Source organism: Phacochoerus africanus, chromosome 2 (assembly GCF_016906955.1).
Source record: "Phacochoerus africanus isolate WHEZ1 chromosome 2, ROS_Pafr_v1, whole genome shotgun sequence".
Classification (NCBI taxonomy): domain Eukaryota; kingdom Metazoa; phylum Chordata; class Mammalia; order Artiodactyla; family Suidae; genus Phacochoerus; species Phacochoerus africanus.
The window spans coordinates 93,629,618-93,642,550 of record NC_062545.1 but is presented as its reverse complement, the minus strand read 5'-3'; the positions used below and the strand labels follow the sequence as shown (position 1 = coordinate 93,642,550).

Genomic DNA, 12,933 nt, shown 5'->3' with positions numbered 1-12,933 from the left:
TCGAAAATCCCAGCCCCAGCATTCACCTAACCTAGGATCTAAGATTAAGTGACTAATTGAGACTCAATAGATTTACAGGGGTATAATTTCAAATTCCCTTGAAAGACTTATCTTGATTGGTTTATCCTGAGTCCTGTGATCACTCCAGTAGGGCCTTGAGGGATGCCATGTCCTGCCTTGGTGGAGGAAGGAGATTCTCAGATGGAGAGGGTCATTATAAGCAGGTAAGTGGTTCAAATTGTGTTCATGATGTTTGCTCACTCACTCATTCACTCATTCTTCCACCAGCATTCAGAGTGGTTACAGGCATTATATCAGACACCAGGAGTGATAAAATGTAGAAGATAAATCCTTCCTATAGTTCCCAAGGAAATGAGCAAGGCTAGACTGTGTATTTAAGCCAAACTGAGGCATTATCATGGCATACTGGCAGTCTAGTAAGGCAGAGAAGATATTGGGCTAGAATTTGGTGGGCTTAACAAAAGATAAACAGGACTGATAATGTGCCCCTCATTTCTTTTTAACAGGCTAATGATCTTTCTTTTCCAAACTGCTACTGCCTTATCCCATATGTGCTCTTTTTCTCCTTGGGGCTTGAAACAAGCTGACAAGGTCACACTGAGGAAGGTCACATCTCCCCACTCCCCAAGTCACTTGTGGCTAGTATCTCATACTACTGGAATTTTTGCATTCGTTGCACTTTAATTGCCTTCATCACCCTCCTCTGATAGTTTAACTCTTTCTGAGTTTTACTAACTCATACTGATGATTTGATTGTTATCTGCCTCTTCTACCAGACTGTTCTGTCCTGTCAGGAATGTGCTTGTTATTGCTCTCCGAGAATGGCTCCAATATCATGCACATGGTAGACACTGAACATTTGAATTTATCTGTGAACATTCCAGTTGAAGGTTTAAGTGGATTTCAGATTATATTGCTTTATAATCACCACAAATTAACTTAGCCATACTACAAGTAGTTGGTTTGTATGAGATGGTTAAAAAAGACAAAGATAAAAGGTTTCTTTTTTCCCTTTTTTATTTTATTTTTCTTTTTTGTATATGAAGTTGCTGTTTATTTACTTATTTTGTGCTCTTTGATGTATGTGCTGTCTAACAATAAAACTGGAATTTTATTTTGCTCTGTTATTATAAAAAAAATCACCCCAACATATAAGTATATTCTTGGCAACTTATAACAACCATATTTATCACTATTCCTTCCTTTCCTCCAACCCATCATAATTTCATTATATCAAAAAAACTTCAAAGGATCTTTTGAAAGCACAGCTTTGCTTAGGGAATTTAGGGACAGGTCTGCTTTTTATGTTTTGATAGAATTAATAAAAGGATGTATGGCTTTCCTGATTCCCAAATCTATGCAGTGAAAAACCGTTGTTTCAACGGACATGTTAATCTGTGTAATTTCAGGGACTGATCAGTATTGAATTCAGTGGTGGTCAGAAACGGAGGAAAGATGATTAGCAGACTGGGTACAGTTGAGCAACAGGCTACTGGGTGGAATGACATGGGGATGAACACCTTCTTTGCCCCTTTCTCTATCCTCCACAATATGCACAACAGAAACACTTTTGAAAGGGTTATCGGATGCAACTTGGAATGGATTTACAATGAGATCCTACTGAGTAGCATTGAGAACTATGTGTAGATACTTATATCGCAATAGAACAAAGGGTGGAAAAAATGTATACATATAGGTGTAACTTGGTCCCCATGCTGTACAGCGGGAGGGGGGAGAAAGGAGTTGCTATATCTTATTATCAGTAGGATATAAACTATCCAGGTCAAAGATATCTGTGTCACATACCCTAAGAGTAGAAATTTCTTTAAAATGTAAATTTGACGCTTTCAAACATTTCAGCTTCATATTGATTGCATAAAAGATAGAACTCATGCACAAAATCATATTACTCATATAAAGAATGGTAAAAAATAAATGTATACCATCAAAAGCTTATAAAAACAGCATAACTGCATGTGGTATTGTCCCAAGACAGGTGTTGTTCCGAGAGGTTTTTAAAGTTTATTAGAGGCAGGACATAGCATTTTCAACAGCTTTCCTCAAGGCATTTTTCACCTGTTTCTTCCTCAAGCTGTAAATCATGGGGTTCAATATGGGGATGACTATTGAGTAGAACACAAGGCCACTTTGCCTGTGTCAAAGAAATGGTTTGATTTTGGCTGCAGATATAATCACAGCAGTCAAATGAGAACCACAAGTCGAGAAGGCTTTGAACCTCCCTTCTGTAGACTGGATTCTCAGGATGGCAGCCACAATGTACAAGTAAGAAAAAAGGACAGTGGTCAAAGAGCTGACCATGTTGAATCCCACAAACATGAAGATCAACATCTCTTTGAGGCTGGTATCGGAGCAGGCACGGGCCATCAAAGGCACATCATCACAACAAAAATGATTGATGACATTGGGGCCACAGTAGATCAATCAGAAAGTAACAACTGTGTGGAGTAAAGCAACAGAAAAGCTGTATAAGTAGGGGCCAGTTACCAGCTGCATAAAAACCTTTGGGGACGTGATCACCACATAGAGAAGAGGATTGCATATGGCCATATAGCGGTCATAAGCCATTATTGCCAGAAGGAACATCTCCAAAATCAAGAAGCTCAGGAAAAAGCCCAACTGTGTTGCACATGCATAGAAAGAGATGGACCTGTGCTTGGTCAGGAGGGTCTCCAGGAACTTGGGGTCAATTGAGGAAGAGTAACAAAGGTCTACAAAGGCCAGATTACTGAGAAAAAAGTACATAGGTGTGTGAAGTCGAGAATCCAGTCGGATTGAGGAAATCATCCCAGTGTTTCCTACCAGAGTTAGATAATATACCACTGAAATGAGCAGAAAGAGAAGGAGTTCAATCTCCCTATGGACTGAAAAGCCCAAAAGAATGAATTTTGTCACCCTGGTGCTATTTGTTTCAGTCATTCGTTCCAGTCTCTCAGTTGATGAATAAAGACAGTTGAAGACAGAATTACCAGGAGTAAGAAATGATTTTCAGACACAAAGCTTATATGTTTCAACCCAAGAAATTATTGTTCATTGAAGGAGAATATCAGAACAAACAAATGCATCCCATTTCAAACTCTCCTCTCTAGATGTTTGTAATTTTGCAAGACCAAAGGTTGAGGACCAATAAAAATAATGGTTGTAAAAATATTTAATATTTATATGTAGATAATTTAAAATTATATTGAATAAACAGAAAAAAGCAATTGTTAAATTTTCCTGCTCCCATATTTTCTTCCTGTTGGAGTAAAACCTTTGTGTGCTAGTTTGTTAGATTTTTGAGTAGATATTTTTAATTTACTTGAATAAATACACATTGTGATCGATGCAAAGTTAAACAGGATATTAAATGGGTATAAAAAGGGGGTCATTGGATGTTTTTCCTTGTGGATGAGGTAAATTTTGAATTCATATATAATCCATTCATTTTCAAATGCTGTGCTTTCTAAAAATGAAAAATACACTTGGAGTAGATCTAGAATAAATGTACTTTTTAAAGTATAATTCTCTATATTAAAGTGTTCTTCAGTGCTGTATTTTACTTATTTTCAAGCATTTATAATCAGGAATGTTTTCTACAATCCTTGGAAAATTTTCTGTGAAATAATCCTCCTGCCTTTAAAAGGCGGTATTGGGGATTGGCATACATGCACATTGTGGCATGTGGAATGACTGGCCAATGGGGACCTGCTGTATAGTATCCCACAAGGAACTATACCCAGTAATCTATGATAATCTATATGGGAAAAAATCTGAAAAAGAATGGATGTGTGTATATGTATAACTGAATCACTTTGTTGTACATAGGAAACTATCATAACTATAATCATAAATCAACTGTAGTTCAAAAAATTTAATAAGTGAAAAAAGTGGTAATCATTTGATAAGAGATAGAAATTTTCAGAAAGTGATATTCCTTCCTTATGATGTTCTGCTTGCATGGTATGCTTATTGCGAGTTACAGTGCCTCTTCCACTTCTGAGGCTGAGAAAACTAATTAGCTAAATTAATTTAGGGAGAAAAGTAAAAAAAATACATATTTTATAAATCTCACAGTATCAAATTAAAAATAAAGTTTACGAAATAGAAATAATTAACACCCTTTCTCCTCAAACATATTGCTCAAAGGGAATCTTTTTTTTTTTTTAGGTTATTGCCAGTAGTCAGAAAATCTGTTCTTTAGTTTTTTATTCTCTATTGACTTATCTTAATACTATGGCTTGTACATACTGTGTTTCTAAAAGCTAAACATACATAAACATACATGCACACATATACATACATATATGCATATATACAAATACACATATTACATATGAGTGTATATGTAAAATATGACATGAAAACAATTTCCCCAAATCCATTTACTTCCCTCTTGGTGGAGTCAAAACCCACCTGTGAGAGGTGTGTTTGAACTGACTTGTCTTCTTAAACAGGCATCTTAACATAGATATTTGTACTATAGCTCACTATGCTAGGAATAGAATAGAAGGAGAAATGAGAAAGTACTGATTTGGCCAAATTTTGCCTGCTTCCTTCCATGGCAGCATATTGACTCTGATTTCAATTTTGGTCTTCCATGGAAAATATCACGTTGGTCTGTTTTAGAGGTAATTTGTGGAATGTTTTGGCATTGAGTTACTTTTCTTTGTGCATATATTGGGATCAGGCTTATTTCATTTTCCCTCTTTGCAATAAAAGAAAAAATTCAAAACCCACACACCTCATTAACTTCAAATTTGGAAAAGACCAGGTCCCATTTTATGAATTACTTTCACTCATGTATATCTCTTCGATATATGTTCTTTTAAAACCATCAAAATCTTCTCTGAAAGGAAATACTCACACATACAAATGCTGTTCTTCCTAAGGAATTGGCTTCTGAAGTTTTACCAACAAATAAAAAGTGTTTTCTTCTTCTAGAAAAAGCCAAAGGCTTAGGAAGCAGTTGAAAGAGATATTTTATTGGGGGTAGGGGTAAGAAAAGTATTTCATTCTTCTGTGTAAATGTCAGCTTCATCCAGTTGGAGTAGAGGCTAGACAGGGTCACCTACTTACTTTTAAATAAGGGAAATTGTGAATGACCTGGGAAAGGAAGGCTATGGAAATGGCCAACAGCACTGATTTTTTTTTCTTCTTAGGGCCAAACCTGCAGGATATGGAAATTCCCAGGCTGGGTAGGTGTTGAATTGGAGCTGCAGCAGCCAGCTTTACACCACAGCCACAGCAACACCAGATTTGAGGCACATCTGTGACGCACACCACAGTTCACAGCAACACCAGATCCTTAACCCACTGAGCAAGGTCAAGGACTGAACCACATTCTCATGGATACTAGTCAGGTTCTTAACCTTCTGAGCCACAACAGGAACTCCTCAACAGCACCTATTAACCTACCCAGTTGTAGAAGAACTCTTCCCCTGAATGTTTCCTCAGGGGCTCTCCTTTCCAATGACACTCTCTCTGACAGTCAGGTCATGTGAAGATGTGATCTAGGACTTTATATAATGCAATCTCTATCCCTTCGAGTGTTATTTCCTAATATTCCCCAGACATGACTACATGAGGGTCACCGACTCTCCAGTGTGCAACTCTGATGAGAAAAAGAGTAGCCTATAAAACCAAGGTAACATTAGGTTATATTTGAAGTGAGAATGATGTCAGAATGAAATCACTAGTCCTTGGTATGTATGTCCTATTCACTTCAGACAAAGAAAATAAAGAAAAGCAAAACCAAGTGGCAAAAATTTTAAAATCACAACCACTTGGAATGCATTGTTATTATATTTTTACATTAGTTCCTTTAATTCCCTGTGATCTCAGTCAAAGGGATTCTGATTCAATTATTTGGTTTATACGTATTAACTGAATGTCTTTTAGACCTAGAAGTTGTATGTTTTCAAGTAGACAGAGGTGTTTATTTTTTCTTTGCCAAGTGTGAACACAAAGGCAGTAAATAACCTTATCTTCATTCAATAGAGTTGATATTTAACTTTTAAAATCGCATGGCATTAATTTGTTGTATGACCTGAATCAAGAATATAAACTATTGTTTTTCCAAAAAGCTAACGAACACCCCTGATATTATTAAGTAATCCACCTATTTCTTATTAATTTACAGTGAACCAACTTTTGTATATAATAAAAACCTTGGAGTTTTAGAAAACTTGATATATATAGGTTATTACTATTATTATTATTACTGTTGTTGTTATCATTTGTGGACACACCCATGGCATATGGAAATTCCTGGGCCAGGGATGGAACCCGCACCACACCAGTGACCTAAGCCACTGCAGTGACAATGCCAGACAACTTAACACACTGCACCACAAGAGAGCTCCAGTATGGAGTATTTTTATAAATCCTTTATTTAAAAAAAAATGTGTATCCAGAATATAAATAAAATACAGGTGACACTTGAGTAACACAGGTTTGAACTGTCTGTATCCACTCATATGTGAATTTTTTTCAATAATACTTTGGTAGGATTGTACCACATGAAGTTGTTTGTCTCTGCAGGTGTGGAACTGCAGATACAAACCTGCTGTAAAGTTGTTAGCAGATTTTCCACCTGGTGGGGTTGGTGCCCCTAACCCCACATTTTTCAAGGGTCAACTGTATAAGAATGCTGATTATAAAATTTGATATACAGAAAAACACGAACAAAATATATAAATCATCCACTAGAGTGAACAAGTTTGTTCTTTAAGTTTGGGGACAACACGTTTTTCTTTTTTTCCTTCATGTTTGTCTATACTTTATTAAATTGTGCTCATAGTATGTGACAATTTAATGCTTAAATCCCAATTTTTTTCCAGCAACTCAGTTGTCCCTCAATATACATGAGGGATTGGTTCCAGGAAACCTCTCCCCACCATTGGCCACCCCTATGGATCCCCAAACCCAGGGGTACTCAAGTCCATTGTATGAAATGGCATAATACAGCTGTCCCTCCAGGCCAGGGGTTCCACAGGAGTGGATCCACTAGGCATGGATCCTGGATGAATCCACTAATTCAGAACCCACACATATCAGCTGTAGGTATGTCAGGGTTTTACATGCCTTTTAAGATTCTTCTCAAAGCATGTTTCTAACTTATCTATTAAATTCCTATTTTAACATTTTGTTATTTTTTCTAGTTAGTAAGATAATTATTCTGTAATAAATTCCCTTAAAATTAGTTAAAAATTAACCAATTAAAATGTTCAAAATTGCTTTAGAATGATCCAATACTTTTAAGATAAAATACTTAAAAAATAGAAATGCCAAATAAGAGAATATGTCAACTTCAAAACTTTTTATTTATTGCTAAATTATCTTGTTTTCAACTTTGTACTTGCCAGGTTGCTTGTTTTTAAATACTGCCTCCAACTTACATTCTCCCCCTTTTCTAAATATCATTCCAGTAATCCTTTTACTCCCTTTATTCTGTGGGAAGTCTCCTCACCAAGGTCATGTTATGTAACCTATCTGTGATATCTGCCACATTCCTTCTCAGGTCCATTTTTGGTTCCTCCTTATTGCCCTGACCTCCAAATGTTGGACAGCCATAAACTCAGTTCCTTGTCATTTTGTCTGATTATTTCTATACATATTCCTTTGCTTGTTAATTTCGTTCAGTTTTGTACATCTAAGTGTCTATATGCCATCAACTTCCAATGTAACACTTTATCCCCATACATTCTTCTGAATCTAGATTCTCATATTCAACATCCTACTTGACATCTTTACTTGGGAGTACACTAAGCATTTTGGATTTAGTGTCCAAAACTGAGTTTCTAATACCCTGACCCTCCCTGTCTCAAGCCTGCTCCTCTCAAACTCCTCTTATCACAGCCCATAGGAACCCTATGGTTTCTCCAGGCAAAATCCTTGAGTCACCCTAAACTTGGAGGAATTCAAGTTGGCACTACTTTCCAGTGTAACTGGCATCCAACTAGTTTGCACCAACTACAATTCTCTTGTTTTATCTACCATCCTTAGAACTAGGGTGGCTGTTTTCATTCTTTCCCTTTTTGAGTGATTTTTAACACAGAATAATTCTTTTAAAATTAGGTTATCTTGGAGTTCCTGTTGTGGCTCAGAAGTAATGAACCCAACGATTATACATGAGGATCAAGGTTTGATCCCTGGCCTCACTCAGTGGGTTAAAGATCTGGCATTGCCATGCACTGGGGTGTAGCTCACAGATGAGGCTTGGGTCTGGGGTTGCTGTAGCTGTGGTGTAAGCCAGCAGATATCCCTCCAATTTGAACCCTAGCCTGGGAACCTCCATATGCCATGGTGCAGCACTACCAAAAAAAAAAAAAAATCTAAAATTAGGTTATCTCATTCCCTGGTGTAGAATCCTGTATTGTTGCCCATTACACCCAAAATAAAATCCAAAATTCATGCTAGTGCCCCCGAAACGGAATAATCTCATAGTTGTTACCTTTCTAATCATTGTTATTTTAATCACTCTCTTCCCCATTCCTATCCTTCTATCCCCACTGAATTCAGATATTCCAGGGCTCACCAGCCTTAGGTATTTACATTCGTTCCCTCTGCCTGGGCTACCTTTTCTTAACCATCTCATTCTTTCTCCTTTGGATACTTTCAAGGTGGTAATACATGAGAACACTGAAGCCATATTATCTAGGTTTAAATTCTGTTTCTTCTGTTATATTCCTTGACAATACTTGGTCACCTAACAGGCTGTGTCTTGTTTTCACCATCTTTACAATGAAAATCATGGTAACTGCCTCTGGTGCTACATTGAGGATAAATGAATGTGTAAAGTGTGTAAAATGTAAGGAATCATGTCTGGATTATCATAAGTGCTATGTCAGCATTAATGACTAGCACACTACTTCTCTTCCCTAATTTACTTCTTTTCCCCTCAATATCATTTATCGTTATACCAAATTTTTATTTTATTAGTTTATCATCTCTGTTAGTTATTGTGTGGACAGTGATTTTTTTCTCTCTCATTAGCCTCTTTCTTAACACATACTGGAGACTCAATAAACTTGACTCCTATAAGACTTTCCATTTTTTTTCTACACTAACATTAATAATTATATATATATATATATATATATATATATATATATATTCATTTCCTATGAGCCATGATGGGAATTCTTTTTTCCCTGATACTTCTAAGCTGCAAATTTGATTTATTCCTTCAAACAATTTTATTTTGTTTTTCATGTGGTGACTTGATTTGATATTTTTCCATTGTGATATGATTTTAGTGTGATGTGCAATTTTTAGAAAATGATCAAATCATAGTTATAAGCATTTTATCATATTTTAGTTCATAATTTCTATTTCAAATGTGTGCCGAAACCAACACTTTGCCTAATTATTGCAGCTCACAGAACTTTGCTTCCATCCAAACTGTGCAGACACAGTATATACCATTTATATTGCTAGTGTGTATATTTTACATTTGCTTTTCCACCCCACTTCCATTTGAATAGGCCTTTACCTAGCTGACTCATTTGGATTTCTTTATTTAGGAAAGGATTTAGCCCATTGGTATTCTTTGGTGCTTTCCAGCAGGGCCTTCTGGCCAAAGCATAGATCAAAAACCTTAATTTGGGGAGTTCCGTCGTGGTGCAGTGGTTAACGAATCCGACTAGGAACCATGAAGTTGTGGGTTCGGTCCCTGCCCTTGCTCAGTGGGTTAACGATTGGTGTTGCCGTGAGCTGTGGTGTAGGTTGCAGACGCAGCTTGGATCCCGCGTTGCTGTGGCTCTGGCCTAGGCCATAGGCTTGTGGCTACAGCTCCGATTCAACCCCTAGCCTGGGAACCTCCATATGCCGTGGGAGTGGCCCAAGAAATAGCAACAACAACAACAACAAAAAAGACAAAAGACAAAAAACAAACAAACAAACAAACAAACAAACAAAAACCTTAATTTGGAAAAAAAAAAGTAGTAGTTTAGCACTGAATTAGGAAAAAAATTAGTCAGTGATTATATTTCCAAATTATTTGGTATTGTTTAATATGCAGTATCTCTCCACAGAATTTAGAAGTTTCCAAGTGCTTATTGCTTGCCCATACTGTATAATAGGAAAAAGATCAGGTTAGCATTTCCATTTCTAGCCAGGCTGCCAAAATTCAGAATATCTGGAAAAATGCCATTTCTTTGGTAACTACCATTCTTCATCTGATGCTTCTAATTAAATAATTGCCAATTATTAAGTAAAGAGAAACTGAAGTCAGACTTTGCTTCAGTGTCCATGATGAAAGTGCCTCTCCAGGTCTTGCATTGCAAAGAGAATTCCCTACTGTAATGGCTAAAACTGGATTTACTTTCTAATGAGTTTCAAGGGGCCTTATTAAAATAATGTTTCTAAGCTTTTTCAGGGGGACATATTAACTGAAACTAATTTCAACAAACAAAGTTTCAACTCAAGATTAATGAATATGCAGTGTAGTTTGAATCCTCTGATTCCTTGGGGATGGCTATTACCTCTGCCTCCAGCACCTTCCTTTGGGAGAGGAGAATGGAGTGGGAAGAAGAGCAGCTTTAGAGCAGGATATAGGCTAACAGTCTCTTCTATCTTCCCATGTGCACCTGGGTAGGTCATAAACTCTGAGTCTCAATAAGAAGTGAAAAATAGGAGTTCCCGTCGTGGCGCAGTGGTTAACGAATCCGACTAGGAACCATGAGGTTGCGGGTTCAGTCCCTGCCCTTGGTCAGTGGGTTGACAATCCGGCGTTGCCCTGAGCTGTGGTGTAGGTTGCAGACGTGGCTTGGATCCCGCGTTGCTGTGGCTCTGGCGTAGGCTGGCGGCTACAGCTCCGATTGGACCCCTGGCCTGGGAACCTCCATATGCCGCGGGAGCGGCCCAAGAAATAGCAAAAAAAAGACAAAAAAAAAAAGAAGAAGTGAAAAATACTCCTTACAGTTCCAGGCAATTTTGAGGAGTCGGCTGTGAATGAATATTAAATTACTTTAAAAACTGTAGACTGATGATTCTGTAACGATTACCAGTGGCACAATAATGATGACAATAATGATAACTGTGGCTAAAATTCACTGGGTGCTTATTATGTTCTAGGAAGGTACTAAAAATGTCTACAAACATTATATCATTATTCCTTACAAAATACTGTGATGTAGGAAAAATGTTCCCACATTTCAGATAAGAGAAGCCCAGACAATTTAAATAATTTCCCTCAGTCACAGATGATAGATGTGTTAGCTAGAATCAAGATTAAAGTCATACTATAGCATGGATATATACTTCAAAGTTAATCTAACCCTAATTCTCAACATGTTATTACAATGTATCTTTTATTGCATATGACAAGAATCTTGGGTACTTGTGTTATTTTCAGTAATAATATGAATATTGTTTTAGGAGTTCCCGTCGTGGCTCAGTGGTTAACAAATCTTACTAGGAACCATGAGGTTGTGGGTTCAATCCCTGGCCTCACTCAGTGGGTTAAGGATCCGGTGTTGCCATGAGCTGTGGTGTAGGTCACAGGGGCAGATTGGATCCCGTGTTGCTATGGCTCTGGCATAGGCCAGTGGCTATAGCTCCAATTAGACCCCTAGCCGGGGAACCTCCCTAGGCCACAGGTGTGGCCCTAAAAGGACAAAAAGCCAAAAAAAAAAAAGAATATTGTTTTAGTTAGCTAGATAGAGAAATACATATATCATTAAATTGTTTTACATATCCCAACCAAATAAATTATTTTTCTTCCCTCAAATAACAATCCCACTGCAACTATGAATCCCTGCTCACACCAGCAGCATAACTAAGGGAATAGTAAATTATACAAGTACATCTCTAATTTTTCTTGTTTTTAAGGTACATGTACACCATCTATAACATGATCTTTTTCATTTTGAACTCCATTTTTTTCTATTCATTTTTCTACGTATCGGTCTCTTTCAAATTCACTGCATGTTTCTCCACAATGTTAGGCCACCACCTTGTCTGCGGGTGTGCTCCCTGAGATGTATCTGATTATATTGATCTGCACGTAAGACATTTCTGTTGTTTCTGTCTACTACAGGATTTAGTCCAAACTCTTTAATGTGAACTACAAGGCTCTGTGTGCCCATGGTCCTGAGTGTCTTTCTGAAGTCTGCTTTTCCTGCTTCTGCATCTGCCATAAAATTTCTCTGCTTCATTGATTGTGGCTGTACTTATTGTATTTGCCTGCTTGGTATCACTAAAATGCTTCTCCAGAGCTTTTCCTTTCTGTGTAAATGTCCAATTCCTTTTCATCCTTCTAGTACAAGCTCAAAAGTTAACACTGTGGTAGAATTTTTACCAAATTATCTCAATGTCTCCTTATGTGACCCTCTAACACTGTAGGGAAATGTTGACTGTAAACTCTGCCTTTCTTGTGTCGGTTATATTTCTCATGCTATAGTATAATGTATATTATTTTTTTTCCACATGTGTCTCTCTCATTAGACTGTGAGCTCTCTGAGGGCAGAGACTGTTAACAGAGTTGTAATTTTTAACTCCAGTGCCTTACACAGAGAAGCAACTCAGGTTACTATTTTTATTATTTCTAGCAAAGAACAGACCAAGTTGAATAGAATCTAAAAGAAAAGAAATAAAGTATAAAAATAGTATCATTTCTAAGCCAAAAATACTATTTGTTTGGTGGCTTTTTAAAATTTGACTATTTTTTGGAGTTCCAGTCCTGGCTTAGTGGTTAATGAATCTGACTAGGAACGATGAGGCTGTGGGTTCAATCCCTGGCCTTGCTCAGTGGGTTGGGGATCTGGCGTTGCCATGAACTGTGGTGTAGGTTGAAAATGTGGCTTGGATACTGTGTTATAGTGGCTCTGGCATAGGCCAGCGGCTAAGGCTCTGATTAGACCCCTAGCCTGGTAACCTCCATATGCCATGGGTGCGGCCCTAGAAAAGACA

At 37.4% G+C, this 12,933-nt stretch overlaps 1 pseudogene; it reads right to left on the bottom strand.

Annotated features, from left to right (window-relative positions):
• Positions 1–2,046: 2,046 nt before the first annotated feature.
• LOC125120690 (olfactory receptor 1038-like) lies at positions 2,047–2,958 on the bottom strand (annotated as a pseudogene).
• Positions 2,959–12,933: the final 9,975 nt, after the last annotated feature.